Below are 25,610 nucleotides of genomic sequence, written 5' to 3' on the forward strand. Positions count from 1 at the left end.
ATCAGTAGAAATATAGGCCTACTGCCAAAAATTCTTATGAAAGTCGGAATACCACACAAACTGATAAAGTTGATTCTTATTACAATGGATGGTGCTCATTCCTGTGTCAATATAGAGAACAGATGAAGTAGACCCTATGCTGTAACAAGTGGTGTGAGACAAGGAGATGCCTTGTCAGCAGTGTTATTAAATCTGGCGTTGAATACGGTTCTCCAAGCTCTAAAGATAAACGGCAACATTACATTTAAATCGGACCAAGTATGTGCCTACGCAGATGATGTACTCATTTCACGGTCAAAACAAAACCTACTGGATATGTTGGGAGTATTAAAAGAAGAAGGAAAGAAGATAGGCATGGATATTAAGACAGAAAAATCTACCTCAAAATGACGGCAGAAGATAGACGCAGACAAATAACTGACATTACAAATCTGAGTCAAAAGCTAATTGGTGTGTGGGAATTTAAATATCTAGGCACTATGATAAATAATGAGAATTTGATACAAGAGGATATTCATAGCAGAATCTTAGCTGGAAATAGAGCGTATTTCGCCAACTTAAGACTAATGAAGTCCAAGATCCTTTCTCGAGGAACGAAATTGAAATCTACAAAACCCTTATTAGACCAGTAGTGACCTACGGCGCAGAAGCATGGACATTAAATGTTAAAGAAATAAATGCGCTGCGCATCTTCGAAAGGAAGATTATAAGGAGAGTGCTGGGACCAGTGAGAACAGCGGAAGGTTGGCGAGCAAGGAGTAACGCAGAGGTGAACCGTGTTCCTGAATGGAGGAGATATTGTGCGTTTCATCAAAGCACAAAGAATAAGGTGGCTTGGTCACGTGACAAGAATGGGAATAGACAGGTTACCCAACAACTTGATGAACGCACAAATGATGGGGATTAGAAAGCATGGAAGACCAAGGAAGAGGTGGCTACGGGATGTGGAGGAGGACTTGCATATCATATGGTAGTGCGGTCGTGAAGGAGAAGGCAGAAGACAGAGAAACATGGAGGCAAATCGTGAGGGAGGCCAAGGTCCACACCGGACTGTAGAGCCAGCGAAAGTAAGTAAAGTAAGTAAAGTAAGTATATTGTAATCATAAGAGCACTGGGACTTAATGGTGAAGAGGGAAGATATGAGAATCATTACAAGGGATATAATCGTAATGTTTAATAATGTGATCAAAATGCTAACCAACCTAGAGCGCTATGCAAGATACCGAACCGTACAATAAGCATAGATTGGAATACAACTTCAAATTAATTTGAAATTTAATAGATTTCGACGTGCACCACTCAGGATTAATTTTCAATTAATTTGAATACAATTACTTTTATATGATGGAGAGTGAGATATGTAACGCATCCATCACAAAAACATTACAGTTGGATATTAAATCAAACATTGAATATTGAATTTGGCAAATGAAGGACATAATAGTTTTTACTCAATGCATAAAGAATACATTATGGGATTTTAAGGACATCACAATTGTGGGAATTGGGAAAAAAGGAAGATGAGACAAAGGAAGGTTGAGAAAAAATATGATAGTAGAGTAGAAGATATTGAAGATCATAGTGGACAAGAAGAAGTTCTGGAAAAACAGCATGGAAGAGAAGGAGATATAGGGAGAGGAGGAGAGTATGGTGAGAGATATCGGAAAAGTGGGAGGATATAATAAAGAAGGGTTATCCTTGGAAAGGAGTTAGGATTTTTATGGGTGAGCTAAGAGTGCAAAGGTGGCCGGATAAGGAATACAGCGAGCGGGTGTTGGGAGAGTTAGCAGAAACGGGGAAAAAAGGGGAAAAGTTGGCTGTCTGGAAAACAAGAGCTTGAGGGTGTTGGAGGAGGGTGGGGGTTGAGTGGAAGATGCATGTGATGAGGAGGGCGGAAGGAGGAAAGAAGTGGAAAATGCCGTAGGATCGAGGAGGAAAATAAGGAGGAGTCCGAGCTAAGGGAAGGGGTCATGATGTGAGGGGATGATTGGAGAGGGAGAGGGTTGTTGCCACTTGTTGCCCACCGCCCCGAAGATCAATAGAGAGTGGAGACTGTTGAACCATTTACACATTCTGTCACACACCAAAACAGCCCTCCAAACACACATTGTTGACTGGCGTGTATCGATAAATCACACATACTTTGAACTGTGTTTACTCATTGAACAGTGTATATGTTCAGTTAAAAATGCAGATCTAATTAAAGAACAATCTAGTACAGGGAAACTAAAATCTTCATAGTAATTTGTGAGTGATTTTGGTCTTTTGTCGATTGGAATCGTTAACTTGATAAGTTAACGTATCAAAGTTAACTAGAAAGTTTCTTCTAATTACAAATGGATCAATATAATACAAATAATAATGAGATGTTCAATTTTCATGAATATGTCTAAAGAATGTTACTGTATATTATACCTTGAGATGTCACACCCAGGCACAGTCAGATAAATAAGAATATCGGGTACTGATATTGGAGAAGATCCAAATTACCATCAACACACTTGATGGAATCCAAATTAATTTATAATAATTCATGAGAGAAGAATATAAATGAATGAAGTTTGATGAAAACAGTTCAAGAATTTTTTCTATATTAATCTTATGTAGTATGTATAATTAGACTGTAGCTGTTGTAAATCTATAAGCGATGTCTAATTATTATTTCAATCTCTCAGATTCCTGCCCATTATCGGTTATGGAATTTTAGTTATAAAACCTAGAACATCAGCGTGAAAATTTGTATAAGTACCATTACTATATCCTATTCTATTATAATTTCATATAGCCTATTTAATTGTATTTTTCTATTTGTTTGTATTTCTATAAATTTCTTTCCAATAATATTTGCAAAGTTTTCATTGTTTTTGTATTTTCATTGTATGAAAAACTTTTATCGCTGAATTTGTGAAGAAGACACATAAGGGGTAACTTGATGTCTCCATAAATAAACTAATAGAATGTTCAAGTATGAAATTTGTCTTGTGGTGATATTCTTCCTTCCTCATAGCCGCATCCCTTGATAGCCGCATCCCTTGAATTCTATTATTTTTGTCTATACCACTGTTTATAACATAATTTTCTTCTTTCATTCGTACAGAAGCCACTCATCATTAAACGAACGCACACAGCAGCAGACAGACGAATGCAGACAGACGGAGGAAAAATACTTCCCTAGGTGTTCGAATATTGCAACGCACACCGACATTCGTCTGTCCGCGACTTCATATGTCTGCTCACTTCTGCATCGTTTGTTTTGTCTCCTTAGGCTCAACTCACACTTAACGCGACTCAGGTCGAGAAGAGACTCGACTCTAGTCGAGAGCATGTGTTTCCAAATGGTGACACAGGACCGACCAGTCGATTCTAGTCTCCACGACGTCACCTCGACCTGAGTCGCGTTGAGTGTGAGTTAAGTCTGCATAAGTCTGTCTGCTACTGTGTCTTTGAAATGATATTGAGAAGAAAAACAGGCGGAATGTTGGACTCATTACTATTCCCCTCCAAATTCAGACTAATAAAACTGTATAACAATAACACACATTATTTAGAAGAACAAATTCAACTTACAAAAGTGTCTGTTGATCACTTCACCTTCAGATTCGTATATTATAAGGAATTGAGAGTTGATACTCTTCAGTAGTCAATAGTTATTGTGAAAAAATAATGTTCACTTTCTTGTTTAGGGCTACAAAAATTGTGTGAAAATCAAAGACCCCTTTCAACATTTTAAATTAATACACGGTGCTCTCAACGATGTAAGCAACAATGAATATAATGAATTTTATATAAATAGGAGAAGGATAGTATGATGGAGATACAAAATTCAATAGTTGATAACAGATCAGGGATGAGATTAGTAAAGTAGTACTGTTACTGTATGTGATGGAGCGAGACAGAATGACAGGGTAGATAAATAGAGTAGTTTGTGCACAAGGAAAACAGATCAGCAACACTTGTTGGACGTGGTCCCTCCCCTTCAGACCCACCCTCACGCCAGCATTATCACACCAACCGCGTCAAATTCGGCCACTATTTGGGATTCACAACGCATGTGACCGTGTTTATTTTGCACATATGTGCTCGGATCAAATCCTGTGTTCTCTACAATAATTGTGTTATCAGTGATGGAGTAGTTTTGATTGTGATAGTGATCACAGTATTATTTACATATCGTTTGTTTGGTCAAATGAGAGTATATGTGTTGTGCTTCTCAAATGAAGCATTATTGAAAATTTTATCACATTATTTGGACATCTCTCGTTCAAGAATCTGGGATATTCAGAGTATCAATCAGTATTGAAATTGATTTGCAAGAAGTTTCACATTTTAGTCTCTCACTATCAGCTCTCTAATTAAAAACAAGATTCAAGATCATCAAATATCCATTCATATTGACGAGCTACATAATTTACTATAAATTTCCCATACTGAGACTCTTTTTGATAGATATATCAGTTCATTTGGAGAGTGAGAAAATGTTTATTACTAGTTTTTCTACACTCCTATCAAGTTGAGATTGTTCAATGATATGATGTTATTTCAACGAACAACATCAAGTTTGTGTTTTGATAATATTCTTTCCAATCATGATGAATGAAATTATTTTCATTTGGTGGATGCTCTAGATCAAAGCATAAAGAAAGGCGAGTGTTAATGTCATTCATGACATCTGCATTGGTGAAGATTATCAACGAGATGATTTTTTTCGTTGATTGTAGACAATCATGTTGTGCTTTGGAAAACTAACTTCTATATCTTCATCCTGTCCATTCACCTCAGTTGAATTTCCAGAACCTTATTCCAACAGAAAATTATCAATATTTCCCGATTATTAAGATGTCTTTTCTTTTCACTTTCAATGAGTAAAATATGAAAGACAACTTGGTGGAAAACTCAAGCTTGTTCTTATTCGAAACGTAATATATTTCAAATTCAAATTTAAATAACGAATATTATTTAATTATTGATGTTAGAAACAATACTGTTGGCTATCACACCGAAATTTTCGCATCATCTTCACAAAGGAATAGACACAGGTTTCCATCTCCTAACCTCTGAGACAAGCTGAAATACCTAATTGCGGCTTCTAAGATGGTGCAAGTGAGTAGCAGATTCCAGGAAAATTTGTGGATGTGGGAACAACTTTCCATGAAGAAATAGACATGAAGCATAACAATGTACAATGTTTATGTGCACTGCTTTCGAATACCCACCTTGTCAATATCTGTAGGCCTCTACTTCGACCGCACCGGTCGTGGTAAGTACTTGCGAGTCCAAAATCAACTCCACCCGATTTGTTCCGAATAACCTACACTTGAACCGCTAACCGGTGAAACATTTGCACAGATCTGTTGTGCGGACAACATTGGAGATGTTGGCTGCAAGATGCCACTTGTAAACACTGACACGTGTTGAGGGTGCACCTGGCAACTAGTACCATTAGAGAGTGATGTTGATATTCATTAGTGGCGCACATTTGAGTTGTGAACTCAGCAATTCGCGAACGACAACACTTCGGGTAGCGACTGGCGCACGGCGAAAGGGTGTGTGTATTTTTAAGTGTTGCTGAACGACGAACGAAGCAAGAATAATAAGGAGGGGAAGAAAAGAAGAAGAAAAAGATGAGGAGCATGAGGAAAAGTGAGAGGTTGAGGAGGAGGGGGGAGTAGAATGAGAAGCAGAAAGAAGGGCAAGCGGAAGTGTGGGGAGTGTAAGAGGAGAAGGAGGAGAGGGAAAAGGTTGAGACAAGGGGCAAAAAAGGCGAGAAAAAAGAAAGACGAGAGGAGAAGGGAATGAGCTTTCGGCGCGGCAGTGTGAACGAAGCTTTCCCGCTACGTGTTTTCCAACGTCCGAAAACGGAGGGGGATTTTCTTCCGGGGGTCCTAAAAGTGGGGGAACCCTAAAAAAGATGGGGGTTACTGTGAAGGGCAAGATAGTCTGCAGCGGGCTTTAGTAGTAGGGTGGTTTTTCTCCAGTGGAAAAGCCGCCGCACTTGTCTTTCTCACACCCAAAAAATCTGTCGCCTTCTTTCTCGCACTAATGACCTTTTCGGTTTTTATAGATCGGGCGCATGGGCGAACGTGCGCGTACAACAGTAGCACACTGACACACATTCTCAGCTCGGCCCTCGGCCCCTCCCAATTTTTTCCAACAGGCATTTTTTTGCAGGAGAAGTAGGTGAAGAAGGAGGAAGGAGAACGCTGTTGCTGAGCAGCAGGAGAAGAAGAAGAAGAAGAAGAAGAAGAAGAAGAAGAAGAAGAAGAAGAAGAAGAGAAGAAGAAGAAGAAGAAGAAGAAGAAGAAGAAGAAGAAGAAGAAGAAGAAGAAGAAGAAGAAGAAGAAGAAGAAGAAGAAGAAGAAGAAGAGAAGAAGAAGAAGAAGAAGAAGAAGAAGAGAAGAAGAAGAAGAAGAAGAAGAAGAAGAAGAAGAAGAAGAGAAGAAGAAGAAGAAGAAGAAGAGAAGAAGAAGAAGAGAAGAAGAAGAAGAGAAGAAGAAGAAGAAGAAGAAGAAGAAGAGAAGAAGAAGAAGAAGAAGAAGAAGAAGAAGAAGAAGAAGAAGAAAGAAGAAGAAGAAGAAGAAGAAGAAGAAGAAGAAGAAGAAGAAGAAGAAGAAGAAGAAGAAGAAGAAGGAAGAAGAAGAAGAAGAAGAAGAAGAAGAGAAGAAGAAGAAGAGAAGAAGAAGAAGAAAGAAGAAGAAGAAGAGAAGAAGAAGAAGAAGAAGGAAGAAGAAGAAGAAAAAGATGAGGAGCATGAGGAAAAGTGAGAGGTTGAGGAGGAGGGGGGAGTAGAATGAGAAGCAGAAAGAAGGGCAAGCGGAAGTGTGGGGAGTGTAAGAGGAGAAGGAGGAGAGGGAAAAGGTTGAGACAAGGGGCAAAAAAGGCGAGAAAAAAGAAAGACGAGAGGAGAAGGGAATGAGCTTTCGGCGCGGCAGTGTGAACGAAGCTTTCCCGCTACGTGTTTTCCAACGTCCGAAAACGGAGGGGGATTTTCTTCCGGGGGTCCTAAAAGTGGGGGAACCCTAAAAAAGATGGGGGTTACTGTGAAGGGCAAGATAGTCTGCAGCGGCTTTAGTAGTAGGGTGGTTTTTCTCCAGTGGAAAAGCCGCCGCACTTGTCTTTCTCACACCCAAAAAATCTGTCGCCTTCTTTCTCGCACTAATGACCTTTTCGGTTTTTATAGATCGGGCGCATGGGCGAACGTGCGCGTACAACAGTAGCACACTGACACACATTCTCAGCTCGGCCCTCGGCCCCTCCCAATTTTTTCCAACAGGCATTTTTTTGCAGAAGAAGTAGGTGAAGGAGGAGGAAGGAGAACGCTGTTGCTGAGCAGCAGGAGAAGAAGAAGAAGAAGAAGAAGAAGAAGAAGAAGAAGAAGTGGAAGTAGAAGTGGAAGTAGAAGTGGAAGTAGAAGTGGAAGTAGAAGTGGAAGTAGAAGTGGAAGTAGAAGTGGAAGTAGAAGTGGAAGTAGAAGTGGAAGTAGAAGTGGAAGTAGAAGTGGAAGTAGAAGTGGAAGTAGAAGTGGAAGTATTTTCCTTGCACCATCATCATCATCATCTTCATCATTGCCGTCATTGAAGCAGCAGCATCAGTATCATTGTGTCTTTACAGTTTTCTCCCAGTTCTGTCTCTCTCTCTCCAACCAACCACATCCTCCACCCTTAACCAAACAATCCTTTTCCCTACTCTGTCACACACCTATTCATCTTCCTTCGTCCTCCTTCGATGTTCATCAATCTGTTTTCCTATTTGAACATCTAGGCATCTCCTATAACTGCTTTTACTGCCCTCATTTTCGTTCATCTCTGGAAATTTCTTTTAATTTTTCACAGTTTTCTATTTTTCTTGTCCTTCTTCTGCTTTCTATCAGAATGTTTTCTACGTGTTCTGTGATTTCTTGTGAAGTTTTATTCTCTTTTCACAAATTACACATTTTCCTCGTCTTCATTCTCTTTTTCCTTCTCTTCCACTACTTCCTCCTCCTTTTCCTTCGCTCTCCCTTCTTTCTCATCCTTTTCTCCCTCCTCATCCTCCTCTTCCTTCTCTTCCTCCTCTTCCTCCTCTTCCTCCTCTTCCTCCTCTTCCTCCTCTCCCATCGACCTCATTTCTTTGTTTTTTCCTTTTGACTTTCCTCAACTATATACCCCTTTAGTACAACCTCAGCTTAAAATGACAATGATCTTACTCCATCAAACCTTCTGACTCTCTCACTCTCTCTCTCTCTCTCTCTCTCTCTCTCTCTCTCACTCAACCAATCCCCAGTCATCTCCTCTCTATTCATGATGTATATATCATCTCACCCTTCCCTCTCTCTGTCATGGGGACTTTTTCTCTCCAACAATCTCTTCCACACATACGCACACTCTCCACTTCTCACTTCTTATTTTTTCTACCTTTCTCCCTTGAGCCCCACCCAATTTGTTATCGGCGTAAACCCTCCAAAAACACAGCATCGATTTCTTATTAAGGACATATACACGAGAGCACATAGATCCTCTACCATACATTGCTAAATTATATTGCTAGTACAGGTTTCAAACTCCAGACGATATTGTATCTCAGGATCTCAGATACAAGTCTTGCCTGTGAGATTGATGTATCACATATTTGATCCTATGTCCAATTTTCTTTTTCTAAGATCAGTTTGAGTATCTTATGTTGAGTTTTGTATATGATAATATTGAATAATTCATTTTATAACTTGAATACATAATATATTCACAGGAATCAGATATTCAGAGACATGCGTAGAAATGTAAGATTTCTATAGCTTTTGTAAGTGGAAAGACTCTCAACAGGAAACCTGAAGTCATATTATGAGGGCTCATGATTAGTCGTCAAATTCTATGTAGAACGGTTTTGTCACTTGGGGATTTAGTCAGTTTTATCGAGAATGATAATATCTTGTTGCGTCTAATCCACATTACTGCGGAATTGAGTTCAATTATTCTATACTCAAGTGTTCACAATTCACATCACAACGGATTCGCAATGAATTCATGCATTTAAATGTTATATGGAATACATAAATGGAATGAATTTGGCATTGGATTGAATTTTGATATTGAGTACAGTACCATAAAGATCAAATTGATTTATATACACAACCAAATGCAAAATGTTGATTGACGTTGCATGCATTAAAAGATAAATTCATAATTTAACGGATCAAATTGGTATAATGAATTTCGAACGAATGTCTACACGAATCTAAAATTTATCTTTGAAAACGTTGGATACCACGATAATTTTCCAACAGACCGATTTCTCTGAATATGAATAAATCAATATTTTCTATAGATAGCATTTTCAGGAGGCAGCTCATTCTCGTGGCCAAAAATCAGTCTTATTCCGTTATTTTATATTTTATTGCAGTAGATCTCCAGTCAAAGAATAATTCTCTTATTCGGCCAACTGAATCTGAAGCAGCCAAATTGCAAAAGAGCACATTATCGAGCTGCGATTACAAACAACGAAAGCCAAACCATCGAAATTATTCTCAGTCCAAGATTGCAATTACGACGAACGAAATGCATTCAAAGTGCAGTTGAGATGCAGCCTTGAAATGCATCACTATGCACTGCTCTCTTTCCCTCTCTTACACTCTTTCTCTCAATCCATATATCTATCTCCGTCCAACTGCAATTTTATTTCTTCCAATAATTTATACTGGAGCCAAGCATGTCTTTCTCTCTCAGATTAGTGTGCGAGTCAATGCATCTGTCACTCACACCAACAATAATAAGTCTAAAACTAGGTTCGACAATTTTTGTTTTTGTTCTAGTTTGGCCTTGATCGTAGTTCAATTGAAACCACCACCATGTAATAATAGCTAATAGGTGAGAGACTAGCTAAGGAAGGTCTCAACAGCTACATAGTTTTCTTTGTCTATGAATCTATCTACTAGTTCTAGAACTCCTCCTTCTCCTCATCCACCTCCTTCCTCACAACGTCTTCTTCATCTACTCAATCTTCTGTTTCCCTCCCATAAACTGCTTACTCTTCCTCAAGATTAAATTCTTCTCTTTGCTTCTCTCTTATTACTTTTTATTCATTCCTTTCATTTCTCCGTTTGCTACTTTTTCTCATGTTTCCTCTTCTCTTCTCCATTTCCTTTCATTTTACCTTTCCACATCTCTTAGATTTTTCGCTTTTCATCTGATTCTTCTTGACATTCCACTCATTTCTGTTCATGTATTCATCATTTCATTTTTTCTCCATTCATCCTAACTTCTCTATTCCATCGTAGTTATTTCTCTTTATCCTCTTTCATACTTCTCCAAGCGAATTTTTTCTTTGTATTGTTATTCTTCCTTTATTTTACTCATTTTCCTTCTTCCGCATTTTTGTGCTTGTTCTTCGTTTTCTTCAAACTTACATTGTATAGCAATTTACTTCTGATTCTCCCCTTCTTCTCTTAGGTTCTTATCTCTACTTTTTCTTCTTTTCCTTCTCCTCCTCTGCTGTCGTTATTTCTTCTTCCACCGTCTTCTCTCTTTCTCTTGCTCCTTCTTCTTGCTCCTCCTTCTTTCACCTAGCATCGAGCCCAATATGTGTAGGTAAGATATATGTAGTACAGTAATCCCAGTTACATGCACACTCATTGCGCATACAATGGAGCCACTAGTGACAAAGTTGATTGATGACCCAGAATAAAATTGAACATATTCATTTCGCTCGTTGTAATCACGTTGTAATCGCTTACAATAATTCTGCACTGCTGAATGAATACTGATTATGAATAACGTAGTAAAATAGTGAATCGCTCACTTGCAGCTTGCACGCTGCAATCGGTCGGAATTGACGCCCATGTTCAAATAATAATGTCTTATTCTAGAGTCTTCAGATATCAAAGGCCATAACAAAATCATTTTACTTCTCAATTCTTTCAGTTCATAATATTCTAAGCAGCTTGACTGATACGAGAGAGTATTGATACTCTCTATCGACATTGATATTTCTTATAGTATTGATTTTATTGATGAGTAATTATAGCATAGATACTCTCATCAATCAATAATTCTAGACTTTTTATTCTATGCTTTGAAAATGTCCACCTGTCACTGAATTTTTCTCTTTAAAATAGGTATAGATCCATCTATTCTCCCATGGCGTAGGAAAGCCATAGGGCTTTTCATACTCAAAGTACCGTACATTGTCAACTTGGAAAAGATGTCCTACCATGTATCATGTGCTCTAGTCGTGTAGGTTTAGGCCTACGTCGAAAACATCGTTTCGTGAACTACAGATAAACCATAGTCGTATTCAAAACTTCTTTATTCAATATTCTCAACTGTTGCAATTCACTCCAAAAATGCATTATCCAGCCTATGGAAACTACATTAGATTCGAAAATTGCATAATTCAATTAATAATTGTATGGAAACTGCATATATTCAATATATTCTTAATGTTGCATTTTACTCCAAAAATGCATTATCCAGCCTATGGAGACTACATTGGATACAAAAATTGCATAATTCAATCTATGGAATCTGCATTGTCCTTGCTGTGGGTGCATTGAAGCGGGGCCATGCTCCTTCAGCCGTGCAGTCCTACTAGAACACTACAATGCGGTCAGAACCACTTTAAATTGTCAGCATTGTTTGAATGGGAAGCATATTGGAGCTGTTCATAAGGGATGCTGACAGTTTAGAGTGAGTACTCACCGTGGTACCTGACCCTGACCGGCTGCTCACCATTTCCAACTGTCCCTGACAATTATTTTTCCATCCTCATCACATCTAACTGTACTTCATCAACATACACATTGAAGTAAATCATTGAGCAACTGTAACACTTCATAGCTGGAATCAATCTCTCACTGAAACGCGTAATCGGAAAAATAAATGACTGGTTCCCAACACTTTGATGCTAGTATACCCAATCCACATTTTCTCAGTTGACTAGAACTATTTGGAAAGCATATATATTTATTCATTCATTTCATTGACAATTACAAATCATATTTATAATAAATATAATATGAATGGGAGAAGACAACAGGCATAGCCTATGACAAATTTATAAAATCATTATATGACAGCAATACTTCATACTGTTGTCAGTTCTATATTGCCCAGGAAGCAGCACAAATTGAAGAAATCTCTGTTGTAAAGCATTGATGTAAGTTGTTCGAGTAGACGTAGGAGCTACGATACTTTTACTCTAACTAAGGTTTCCTATGAGATTTGAATGTGGTATCAATGAGGGTTTGACATTACTGATGATTATTCCATTGTGTATTTTGAATATTCATAGGACAAGCAATTACATTCACAATGAATGATATTTTTTGGATATTGAAAAATTAGGATATACATTATAAGAACCAGGTTATTTCTATTTTTAATGATCTTACAGAAGCTTTAAATGTGGGAATAAATTTTGGATTTTGAATTTATGCTGAAAATATCATCAAATTCACTTTTCCCCAAATTATGTTTTCTTTGGGCTCAGTTTTTTCTATAAATATTATTAAATACACAATTAAATTAATATCAGCAATGTCAAACCCTCATTGATACCTCATTCAAACTTCATAGGAAACCTTAGTTGAAGTGAAAAATAAAGTATCTATCAAAAGATAATTTCTATAAAGATTCAAGATATCGGAAGTGAAATTCTGAACGCACACTTGATTGATGAGAAGTATATTAGGCCAAGTGTAATTTTTCGCAAGTTTAGTATGATTCCCAAACGAGACTATAACCTTTGAGTTACAAAAATATGATGATTTGCATGTTACTCATGGATGATGAATCTTGCATTCGCAATGAATCGAAATAATGGAATCATTCACAATTTTGGTACATCTAATTGAAAAAAGCACATAAAGTAGAAGTGGAAGGTACAAGCAATTACATTCATAATTGAATTATATTTTTGGATATTAAAAAAGCTGGATATATATTATAAGAACCAGCTTATTAAGATTTTTAATAAAATTATAGGAGCTATCTGGGAATAAATTGTGGATTTTGAATTTATAATATCTATTAAGGATGGAATAAAATAAAATGATAAAGTCATAAAACTGTATCTAATATTATGAACTAGAACAAATAATAAAATATCAAAACAAGTAATGTTGTTGGAACTTGAGGTTTTCAAAGTTTAGATAAGTTTTCCACCAACTGTTTGAACTTGTAAGTTGCTACCGGTTTATAACGTTTCGGCTGTTTTTCAGTCGCTTGACAACATTTTGCAATGGTTTGCCGGTTGCCGCTGGCCGAAGCTGGTTTAGTTGCTGCTCGTTGTTTTTAATGAAAAGAGTGTCGGCAACCATTCAACTATTATTGCGGTCGTTTAGAGTTATTTGAACTATGCGACTCTGCGAATTCCATTGCTTTCCAAGGAACAAAGGCCATACTTCTATATATCTTCGATTACTTTTAAGTCATATATACACAGGGAAGCAATCTTGAGTGGTCTCCCCCTTGAGGAAGCAATCTTCCCACTTGGGCCGTGCTATGGGAAGTCAGAATTGGGGATTTAAAATTTCTTCAAGATCCATATTCACCCCTCAAGAATGATTGAAATTCATTGTTCGCTAAGTGGAAGTGCGCATATTGTCACATGCTTTGCAAGGTATACTTTTCAAAAAACAACCGTCTTATTTTTACTGCTCTGGGAAGCCCAAATTGGAAAATAATTATTTTTCCAGTTGAAATTTGAAAATAAATAATATTGCTAGCTAACCAAGTTTACCGAGGTTGAACCGTGATAGGGATACCACGAGTATGTATGAAATCACAAAAAAAAATGAATTAAGAGAGTCACATTTATTTATATTTCAATATAATTCATTTTAACTGATAAAAACCAGGCTACGTATGAATCGATCCTTATAATAAAATCAAAAAATATATGTAACTCTTTCAAGAAAATTTATGGAGAGTGTATTACAATAAAAAAGCTAACTTTATATGAATACATAAAATACTGAATACTTTATATGAATACTTTGTTCAATAAACTGGAGTCCTATGGTTTCAGAGGAGTCTCGCTTAAATTGTTCAAAAGCTATCTGAGTAATAGAACCCAGTCCCTAACCATAAATGATCAATCTAGTGTAACTAACTTAACTTCTTATGGTCTTCCTCAAGGTACTGTACTTTCTCCCATCCTTTTCATACTCTATGTAAATGACTTTTTAAATTTAAGACTTCTAAACTCAACTGTGATATCCTTTGCAGATGATACTGCAGCTATTTTTCACGGTAATTCATGGAATGAAGTTCATACCATAGCTGAAAATAATATGCTTTTAATCAAGAAGTGGTTAGATAAGAATACCTTGAGTTTAAATATTGAAAAAACGAATTACATAACTTTCTCTGCAAATAGAGTAGGACAGCCCAACGAGAATCAAGATTTGAGACTCCATTCTCAGTGCAATTTAAACTTGGGTAATTGTGATTGTCCCACCATTAAAAAAGTCAATAATACTAAGTACTTGAGAATCATAATTGATGAAAACCTTAAATGGGATGTTCATATTAAATACATATGTAGAAAAATTAGATATTTATCTTTTAAATTTTACCAAGTTAACAGAATTCTTAATAAGAACCACCTGAAAATGATGTATCATGCTCTAGTCAAGTCAATTCTGCAGTATGGCATAGTTGTTTGGGGAGGCTGTTTCAACTGTCATATTGCTGAATTATTTGTAGCACAAAAACTGATAATTAAAACTATATTAAGCAAACCCAGGCTCTATCCAACGGATATGGTTTTTAGTGATTTTGAGGTCATGACTATACGTCAATTATACATAAAAACCGTAATTGAGTACTTAATAAAATATAGATCCGATTTTCCTCTCACAATAAACTCTACACTTAATTATTATAATCTAAGGGCCACTGCTAACAAATATGTAACCTATAACACTAATATTGAATGTATAAGGAGGCAGTTAATTTACATAGGTACTAAAATAATAAACCTCATTCCAAATCACTTTCTCATGGACAGTAAGATCAGCGGAAAAATTAAACTGGATATAAAAAACTGGACATACAGTAATTTCTTCTTCCATTTAGATATATGACTCGAGATTTCTGCTCCAGCATTGTTTTTTCATTTTTCAGTGGACTCGCTTACCTTTATTTTGAGTACCTATTCCTCTGTTTTCTTCCTTCCCCCCATTTCTCCCTTACCTTTTTCCCTCATTACTTCTCTTCTCTTCTTTGCCTGCCTATTACATGGGAAACCATAGTTGGCTAGGTATCTTCCTCTCTTTTTTTTCTCTTCTCCAACACACCCAACCACAAAGCCCATGGTTTTTTTATATTTGTAACATTTTATTGTGTTTTATTTGCTTCAAATTCTTTCTAATTTTGTTTTGTCTTGTTATGTGTGTTTTTAATAAATAAATAAATAATAAATAAATAAGAAAATGTATTACAATTCAATAAGCTGATTTGATATGAGTCCATAAAATGATTATTATAATAATGAACATCAATTTATTTGTAATCACATGATTCTTCAAAGAAATGTAGGTACTAGAAATCCATGTATATTATTGATGGATAAACTGAGATTTCCCATCTAGGTACCTGTTCAGATACTACAGATCATGCCGAATAAAATGTTAATGTCGCGATAGTTATCAAACAAATAAGGAAACTGTTAATGCATTTTTTTCTTCCTGCACTAGCTTGAGAACTAATCGAGTGCCTACAGTGTAGCTTGGAACAGTCATTCTCTTAAAATTTCTGTCTGCTGAAAGAATTTATAGCTGGAGTTATAATAGTTGACTGAAGTTATTAGTGTCCTCAATGAAGCGTCATCGGCATTGTTAACCTCGGCTTCAGTTCATTACGATTTTGCGTTGCGTTGCGTAAGCACGGTCGACGCCGTAATAAAAAGAAAAATTCTAAGCCTCTGTCGTTTCAGACATGAAGCCTACCTACACAGCCAGACCGTTCAGTACAAAAATTGTCTGCAAAAGATGAAAGAGAATAGTGGAAATACTGTATAGAAAAATTATTATAACAATTTTGTCTGCAATGTTATTTCATTGAAATAATCTGCAATATAAGAAAAATCTCAAAATGACACAACTGATGGCTTCAAGCCAAACACTGTTCCTATTCCAATTTATACAACAGTCCAAGTAAGTTAGGCGTGCCTATGCCACATTATCTTCATGAACTATCGTTCAAAATTCCTATTCTGAGGCGGGGTGCACACCGGAGAAACGCGTTTCATGAAACAAGTTTCAGGAAACGTGAAACGAAAGTTGCTCGCAATCGACTGATAACGTTTCTTTTATATGCATGCGCGAGTGAAACGGATTGCATGAAACAAGTTTCATGGAAAGGGCTTCACGAAATGCGTTTCTCCGTTGTGCACCCCGCCTAATTATTTTGCTATTTGTAGTTTATTTTAATCAGGTACCAACAGTATCAAACCAACAGTATCAACAGTATCTTTGTTTTATTTTTATTAGTATCAAACCAACAGTATCAACAGTATCTTTGTTTTCTTATTATTAGTATCAAACCATATGAGATTTTCTGCTGCTCTCTTACAATGGAGATGGATCTAAGAATAGATTCTGCGCTGACTTAACCTGGAACATGGAAAACAATAATACTTTGATAAGGTGATAAGGCGAAACTATTTGGTGTGAAGAATTACAATAGAATTAAATAGGATATAACATATTTGAACCATCAATTTTCAACACAATCAATATTGTTTCTGAGGGTTTACAATGTCCGAAAAGAAACCTTTACTCCACTCAGATCTTCAATATTGCCACAATTGCAAGTATGAAATTAACTTAATCTCTTATTCCAGTGTTCCATCCTTGCTAGCCTAGTTCATCTATTTCAGAGACTGTCTTAATCCGCAACCAATAATTACAATCCCTTAATCCGTGAAAATATAGCTGTAAACAAACTCTAGAAATTAAAAGCATCACGCCAGGCGTTGCAGCGGGAAACTACTAGTACAAGGTTGAAGGTGCACTAGGATGCATTCAACTGCAGTATGCAGTTTAAGTGCAGCTGCATCCTGAACGGATAACGCGGTTCGAATGCAGTTGCAATTCAAGATGCAATCCAGCTGCAGTTGCATCTTGGAAAGGTGGAGTGAGAGCCATTGGACCTTCTGCGCATGCGCCACCAATTCATGACGTCAAGATTGTAGAGGTTTGAGGAGTCTTTCTCGCAAGACTCCTGCTAAAATTTGCTCTCCTTTGCGGTGTCATTCTCTCTCATTTCCTCTTTCTTTTCTCGAAGTAATGATCTACACATTTTCCCTATTAGGCTTATCCCTTCTCTGTTCAAGTAGATTTTCGTTCATTTCTTCTCATTCACAACAATATCATCCAAATAATTATATATTATATACATTACATAGCTTTATCAACCTCTTCCACTCGTTTACCATTTTTCATTAAGTGTAATTGTATCTCTCTCAATATCTCTATTTAAAGTAAAATTCGTTTTCAACTTAGAATTGTAATGGAGGAATAAGTGTAAGAGAGGGCCGACTGCGCCTTAGCTCCTTCCTTGTAGGATTTTAATAAAGGTAGCACTTCAATTCAATTCAGTTCTCTCACTTCCTTTTTTCATTGGTTTTTCTTACACCCTAACTTTCTTACTTGCTCTTTTGAATTTCTCCTCTGACTCTCCTACTTTTTTTCTCTTTCTACCCCCCTCGCGAACATATTTATTCCATATATATAATACCTCTTTTCTTTAATAATCACTTCTTTTTCATTTCTCCCATATTCTTGCTTACCCTTATTTTCTTCCTCTCTTTCTGATTTATTTTTTTAACCTATCCACACTTTTCCACTTCCATTCCTATCCCATAATTTTTCTCCAACGTTTTCTCTCATCATCTTTCTCCAATCCCTTATTGTTTACCCTTATTTTCTTCATCTCTTTCTGATTTATTTTTTTAACCTATCCACACTTTTCCACTTCCATTCCTATCCCATAATTTTTCTCCAACGTTTTCTCTCATCATCTTTCTCCAATCTCTTTCCTCCCACGTCTCCCTTCAACCCAACCTCTCCCCACAGTTTTCTTGTCCCTACACTGCAGAAAACATTATTGTCCTCCAGCCAGACAGTGTTCTGCATCGCTGCATTCGGTCTACAACAACACGCATTCACACGCTCAATTCGCAAACACACACACACACACTCACAGGCAGTGGGAACGACTCGAAGCAATTTAGCAGTGCAGCAGGAGTTCTAGTTCTAGCACGTAAGCCTAGCATGGTGACTCTGGCACCCTCACTTACAAGACAGACGCGCCCATCGCTAGATTTCGGCCGCTCCTATTGATTATTTGGCCGAGAAAACACTGACACTCACACACATACACATGCACTCTACTTCCGCCCAAGAAAACTGCGCCTATTCAACGTAGGCCCACTGTACTGCATTCGATTGCGGCATTTTCAGGGGAGATTTAACAACTTCCTGTCGAATCGAATTGTAGTTTTGATTTTAATGTATTGAGAAGTAATTATTCATAGTATGATGTGTATTGATATTATTGACTAATTTATCAATCCATCATCATCAGAATGATTAGTTAAAACCAGAGAATAGAACAGATTTAGTAAATAATGACATAATTTTGTTCTATTTTCTCTAGGTGTTGGTTCTACCCATAGAGTATAGAATCATTTTTTCTCTTATCCTATTTATTCTGGTTGAATCAATAGATCTTGAAAATGAAACTGCCAAATCTAATATGAGTGTGTAGCATATTTCCAATTGAAATTTCAATGTTATATCAATAAATCCGGTTAGCCGGTTACACTAAACCCAAGTTATCAATTCTCATTGCTCTTATGACTTTCTATCACACAATTTTCTGTTTATCTCGCATCACAGTTTGTTTTAACAGAAAGAGTGAGCATTCATCCTTGATTTTTTTTCAAATATTACCAAATTTTCCTATCAAAAATCTTCACAGAAATTGAAGCAGCATCCTAATTGGTCAAGTATTTTCAGTATTGTTGGGAACGTTAACACCATTCATTCTTATTTATATAGATGAATATGAATATTTCCTATTTTAGTGATAATAATGTGAAATATTCCTTTTATGTTTGGTTTTGAAGCATCTAAATTTTGAAAATATACTTTGTGAAAATAAGGACAGAAAATTTTGTGAACAACAAGACTTAACCTATTTCGGAGTATGTGTAACCTTATCTGAATTTGCGAGAGGAATAGCACAAGGTTACCTTATTTTTCTCTCCCTATCATTGATGCACTTATTGTATTAATCAATAAAGAATGAAGAATCAATATGAAATGGCAATATCAATTCGAATCGAGTAAATGTTTACCAATATTCTATGTTTTCTCATGAGTCTAATCAAGTAGCTTCACTTTTTCACGGTCACACTATATGACTCATTATTATAGTTCAAGCCATGTCAAAACTCATGAATGATTTCTGTGGGAAATCATGAGCGTGTCGTGGAGTTATCAATAATTTATCGTACAATCTGGCAAACTCAGCTCTCTTTTGGTACTCAAGCGTCTTATCAGCTTCTCTCTCCATCTATGCTTGGAGTGCATAGTGTTTTCACATTGATGCATAAGTTGGTAATAATAAACTTAGCTTGACCTCATGACGTTTGCAATATTGATAAGTTTACTATAGAAGAATGCTTCTGTCATGAATTTATTATATTTCCTTCATTCATCACCGAATCAGCTTGGTAAGCTACTATCAAATTATTCCCATTCACACATAGAAACATGAGAACAAAATAATGAGGATGTCAGATTTCAGTCCACTGAAATAAATCAGTAGTGACCAAAATAATATTGGAATATAAATAAATCAAGGATTTCATAGAAGATCCTTTATTCTACTATCAAGACACAAAAAATCACGTATACAGGTTTCGCTCTAGATCAAGTTATTGATTTTTGAAAAAATTGAGGAGTCTTCAACATCAACATGTACCGTAATAACTTTTTTATAAGATCTGTAAACGTTAAATTGCTTGAATGTTCCAGAGTTGTTCATATCCCATTAAGCTGCGTTTACACCAAAGTTATTAACAAAATGTTAATAACTCAATCTTCACAGATTCTATTAGATTGAACATAACTTATCATACAAATGATGAACATATGTGTATGTCAAGCTCCGTTCAATCTAATAGAATATACAAGTATTAAGTTATTAACATTCTGTTTATAACTTTGGTGTAAACGCAGCTTTATAGTTCGAATTACAAACATAATTTTATTGAGTTTAAAATTCCGTTGCAGTTTGACCATTGTAAAAATGTATACCTATTTTGATGATTAATTTGATATCTTGATAACATGGTGATATACAGGGAAATACTGAATTGTTATATAAATATTGCAATAATTATGGAATATTATGTATCATGTGAATATCCTGTTTAAATTTTGGGTCCAATAAACAACAAATATTTGAAGATCGTATTTGTTGACATACGCTAGGCATGGTAGCCTAGCAACGGGATTTACTCCTTGCCAACACGTGGACTAATCTGTGTTCATTCGGGCATCAAATTTATTGATCAAATATGATTCGTGTGAATTGGGATTCCAGGGACTTTGCTCCCGTAAAGGGGTTCCAAATCTATACCAATAATGTAGACACAATTTTCATTGTTAAGGACAATGTTCATCAGAGTAAGAGTAACAGTATAGTTTTACTAGAATAGAGAAATCATTTATTTATGTGAACAGAGAGATCATTTATTTATGTGAACCATGCATTTCGAAGAGTTATAAAATATTTTATTTATATTTATATTCTCAATTAATAAAAATGTACAATTTTTCAAATTTGATTTTGATGAGATAAAGAAATGCAGCATTAGGAGTTCGATAAAAATAGTGATTAGCCAAAGCTAATACAATGATAGTTGTCTAATACTGTTTAACATTAATTTATTCCAACCTGACATTCATTCTAAATTATCGCAATATTAAATTGGAGATGAAAAATCTTCCTATTCTATCATCAATAATCCATCAGCAATCATCAGATTCCCAACCAAAAAAGAATTCAGTGAATTTGGCTCTCTTACTTCATAAATTCACATTGCGTCTCAGTTGTCACCATGTTGAAAATTCATTCTATGAATATTATTTGTAATCAGGCAACAATATCTTATTAGTTGAATTCGAATTAAAAAAATATCGATGTCAAAGACACAAGTGAATTACTATAAAATATTATTATATAATGTAGTTTAAGTTCAATCATCGTAATTGAATACAACTTAGCTCACATGGACCAAAACACTAAGTCTTAGGAAAAATACTCTACAACTTTCGATCTGTCAAATAAATAATACTTTTTGTGTAGTTGAGAAGTTGATATTGTGGTAATTATCCATATTGAATGAAAAAGACTAAGTATTGTCAAAATCCACTGTAGAGGTAGAACAGGATTGTGTATTGTATTTTCTAGATTTAAGAATAGATCATAGCACTGGTTTTCACAAGTTTTCTATTTTCAGAAAACCAACCCATACTGATGTTATCATTCCTCTTCATTCTTGTCATCCTATTTCTCACAAACTTGCTGCTTTCAATAGCATGGTCTATAGAGCACTAACAATACCTATGAGCCATCATGATTTTGATATTGAGATCACTAAAATTAAACAGATAGCTGTCACAAATGGGTAGAAAGTATGGTGGACAGATTATTGAGTTAAATTAATAGACAAATTTCAACCAACTCTAGCTTTGTAGGCTCAAACTGTGAGGAGAAGACTTGTATAACAATCCCATCTTTAGGCCTTGTATCTGATAAGATAGGTAGGGAATTGAAGAGGAATGGATTTCATGTTGCTTTCAAGACCAAACCGATTTTAAATAGTCTATTTAGCTGGAGTAAAGACAAAATTGATATTTGGGATAAAAGTGGGGTGTACAAACTTAAATGTGGTGATTATAATACTTGTTATGTGGGTCAAACTGGTAGAAGTTTCAAAAGTAGAATTAAAGAACACACCAGAGATTGGAATAAACAAAATGGGGAATCTAACTTTGCAGAACATTTGATAACAAATAATCACAAGTTCACAGTTAAGGAGAATGTTGAGTTTCTGCATGTTAATAACAAAGGCAGATCTTCGAATATTCTAGAGGCTTTAGAAATAACAAGAGTAATTATGGAAAATTCCCAGTATGGTTTAAATGACCAGATTCATTCCAACCAATACAACACTACGAATTTAGTTTTATCATAAAATTGTAAGCATACATTAGTCAATAGTTTTTCCATTTACATATTTGTTTTATTATCTTCCACACTTGTTTTCTTGGTTTTTATTTTGTACTGAAAGTAAATTTTGTTATCATGGCGATTCTGTTGATTAAGCCGCCATTTTGTCACACCGTTGAGTGGGAGGACTCTGTCTAGCTGGGCCAATGGCAGGCGTTCATGCCCTTGACCAATAGCAGTACTCACTACTAGTATGAATTCTGCTGCTCTTGTATTTAGTTTTAGTTTATCAGAGATTGACAATGGTGTAATAACCGAAGCCGGTCTTTCTAAGTATCAATAAATCTGTGGTTTTTGACAATTTCTTAGTCTTTTTCATTCAAAAAGATTTTATTAAAAATACGTAAAGAATTTGATTGCGAAAAAGTAAATTCGTATGACTTTTATTGGTGGGGACTTTTATTATATATTCAAAATAAATAATACAGTTATATAGTTCCTATCAGATATATATAGACGAGGCCTGGTGCTACAGCATCTCAATAGGCATCCAGAACGGTACTTGATGATTGAAACAACTAATATGAAACTACTGTACTAAGACGCATGAGCCTAGTAGTTATATCGAGTCTGTAAAGTAGCCTTTGGTGATTAGAAACCACAAAAAGTCTAGTTATCATTACGGTTGCCTCGATTGGCTGGAGGTACAGTAATGATGTGCGAAATTGAATTGATGACAGATGTGTTATTTGTTGTAGATAGCCACGCCACGCATGTGAGTACCGTTGCAATGAAATAATGCAATCAATGCTTTCTCGTGCGTGGAGGCGTTGTTTCCCGAGCTGTTTCAAGGCACTGAACTCGAGTTAAAGTTGATATCTTGTGATAAGCTACTGTAATTCATTGAGAGAGTATGATATAAATACGTACACCGGGCGAGTATAAGATGGATTTATAGATAGAGAGGGAGAAGTCTCAAAAATAATGAAGGGAAAATTAAGAAGTAGAATAAAAAGAGAGAAAAGTTTATATGAGGAAAGAGAAGGTTGAAGAAATAGGAGAATCTTGATAAAAGAGGAAGTATGAGTCGGTAAAATAATGAGAGAAGAAACATGGGAGTAGATTAAAAAGAAGTGGGAGAAAATAGAAATGAGGAGGAATATTGAGAAAAATGAGAAGGATAGTGGAAAAGAGACGAATGAGTCAGGAAAATGATGGGAGAGAAAAAATAAGCATATGAGGAGAAAAGAGTATACAGAATGAAGAAGTAAGGAAGTAGGGACAGTGAATTGGGATGTGAAGAAGAATCAATGAATAAGGAAAATAATATCCATGGCAAAGAGGAAAGAACAAGCGACTTGATGAGAATAGGGAGCATGAAAGAAGAATCAATGAGAAACAGTAGATACATAAGAAATCATGAATAGGCAACATTAAAATGTATGTTGACTATAATGAAAGACAAAAGAGTAGAGACAAGATAGAAGGAAGACAAAACGTTTCAGTGGAAGTAATGTGACAGAAAAATATTGAAATGAGAATATGTGAGATGAAGGAAGAAAATAGAAATAAAAGTTGAGACAATAATAGTTTTCATATCTTCATTTATTTTGTTGATTGACCTCATCATTCAAGGTATCATACATTACTGAAGTTGATATAAGTTGAAACAAACCAAGAACCTGTGTTCTTTCTCTCTGTTCTCCAAGAAGTTTATTACTGACCATCGCAATGTTCTTGCGTTGCTGCAGCCGAATAATATCGGTCGGCAATTAGCTGTAAATTGCTTTTTACTCTTTTATCTCTCTTATGAACTCTGTTCTCTCTACTCATTCTGTTCTCTGTGCTCTGAAGCAATAAGATGGATCAAAATAAGGATGCACTGTTTGCAGCAAGCAAGAAGTAGGAGGAGAGACGTCTGTTACTGCACTCTTGTTCAATTAGATTGCATTCGGCTTTTATTCCTTCGACTGTTCCACTCAATCGTGTTTTCTCCATTCTCAATTTGTGGCGGACCACATAAGCTAATAATTATCAGACATTCCGTTCTTCAAATTCAAAGTTCTATACTAGTAGTCGGTAGACTCACTTCGCTCGCCGTAACGCGTAACACCTTAGTGATCTTTGCCACTCGGATTTGGGACCCACAGTAGACCAATAAGAAAATATCAATAATTCTATCTCAACTTCTTTGGTTTTTGGTTTAGTATTTCTAGAACAACACACTTGGACTGTACACTATCTCAGTATGAAAGAAGCTGGCGCTTTCAACTCGGAATGTAACACATTATAATAAATTTCATCATAGCTACATACAAACGTAGATAAGCATGCTTAGATGGTATTTTGGACCAGCTAAGGAAAATGTTGGTTGTACCGCTAACTTAACTCTCATTTTGAAGAAATGTGAAAATCATTCGACAAGGAATATTCTCAACTGAGCTTACCAAATTTCAACATTATAATGTAAACTTGTTATTATAATATAAAACTGTTCGAGAAAGATCATTGATTTCTGGTAAAGTCTTGTGTGGGGAATGAAAGAAATTGAAACTGTTTCAAGTGCACGTTTCTTAAGGTGCGTACAGATATATGCGCCGCGAACATGAGCAATTCACTTTTAATCAGCTGATGCCAAGCTTTCTATATCTGTATCTTGCCGTTTCTGTAAAAATACAGATATAGTCAGTTGATTAAAAGTGAATTGCTCATGTTCGCGGCGCGTATATCTGTACGCACCTATAGAGACTCCACTGAGAAAAAAAGGTTCTATTGAATGTGACTGCAAAATTTCGATGTTTTTATAGCGCAGTTTTGTTTTTAAATGTCAAAGTATGAGTTAAATGCATTTCTCATATAGGTGAAAATGTTTATTGTTATTTTGGAGATTGGAGATTGTTATTATTGTTAGTTAGGAGATTAAGTGAGAAACTTAATTTCTGGTAACTTGATCTCTTCGAGAGTAATTGAAAATAAAGTTGTTAAATTGGAAAACAGTGAGAAGATTGTTACAGAATTCAATAAACTTTATAGAATGGACCAAATAAATCCCATTGGATAATTCCATTTGATTCTCTCATGGGACGGATTTGATCGTAGACCAGTAAAGGAATAAGATTATTGGGAAATCACTGACAACTACGTCATCACCAATAGAAGAGAAGCAGGCATTCGAATTCACTCATATCTTGGACCAACTGAACTGAACACAAGACTTCGTCTTCGGCTTTTGCAACAGTTTCAAGCATCTCACAATTACAGGTAAGTGACAGGTGGTCATTACATGAGTGAAGCTTGAGACATTCTTGAACTGGCATACTATTTTCATAAAATATATTGGCAAATATTTGGTTTTAACAACATTGAGTGTGAGTTTATTTTGATCGAGTC

Source organism: Nilaparvata lugens, chromosome 1 (assembly GCF_014356525.2).
Source record: "Nilaparvata lugens isolate BPH chromosome 1, ASM1435652v1, whole genome shotgun sequence".
Taxonomy (NCBI): Eukaryota; Metazoa; Arthropoda; class Insecta; order Hemiptera; family Delphacidae; genus Nilaparvata; species Nilaparvata lugens.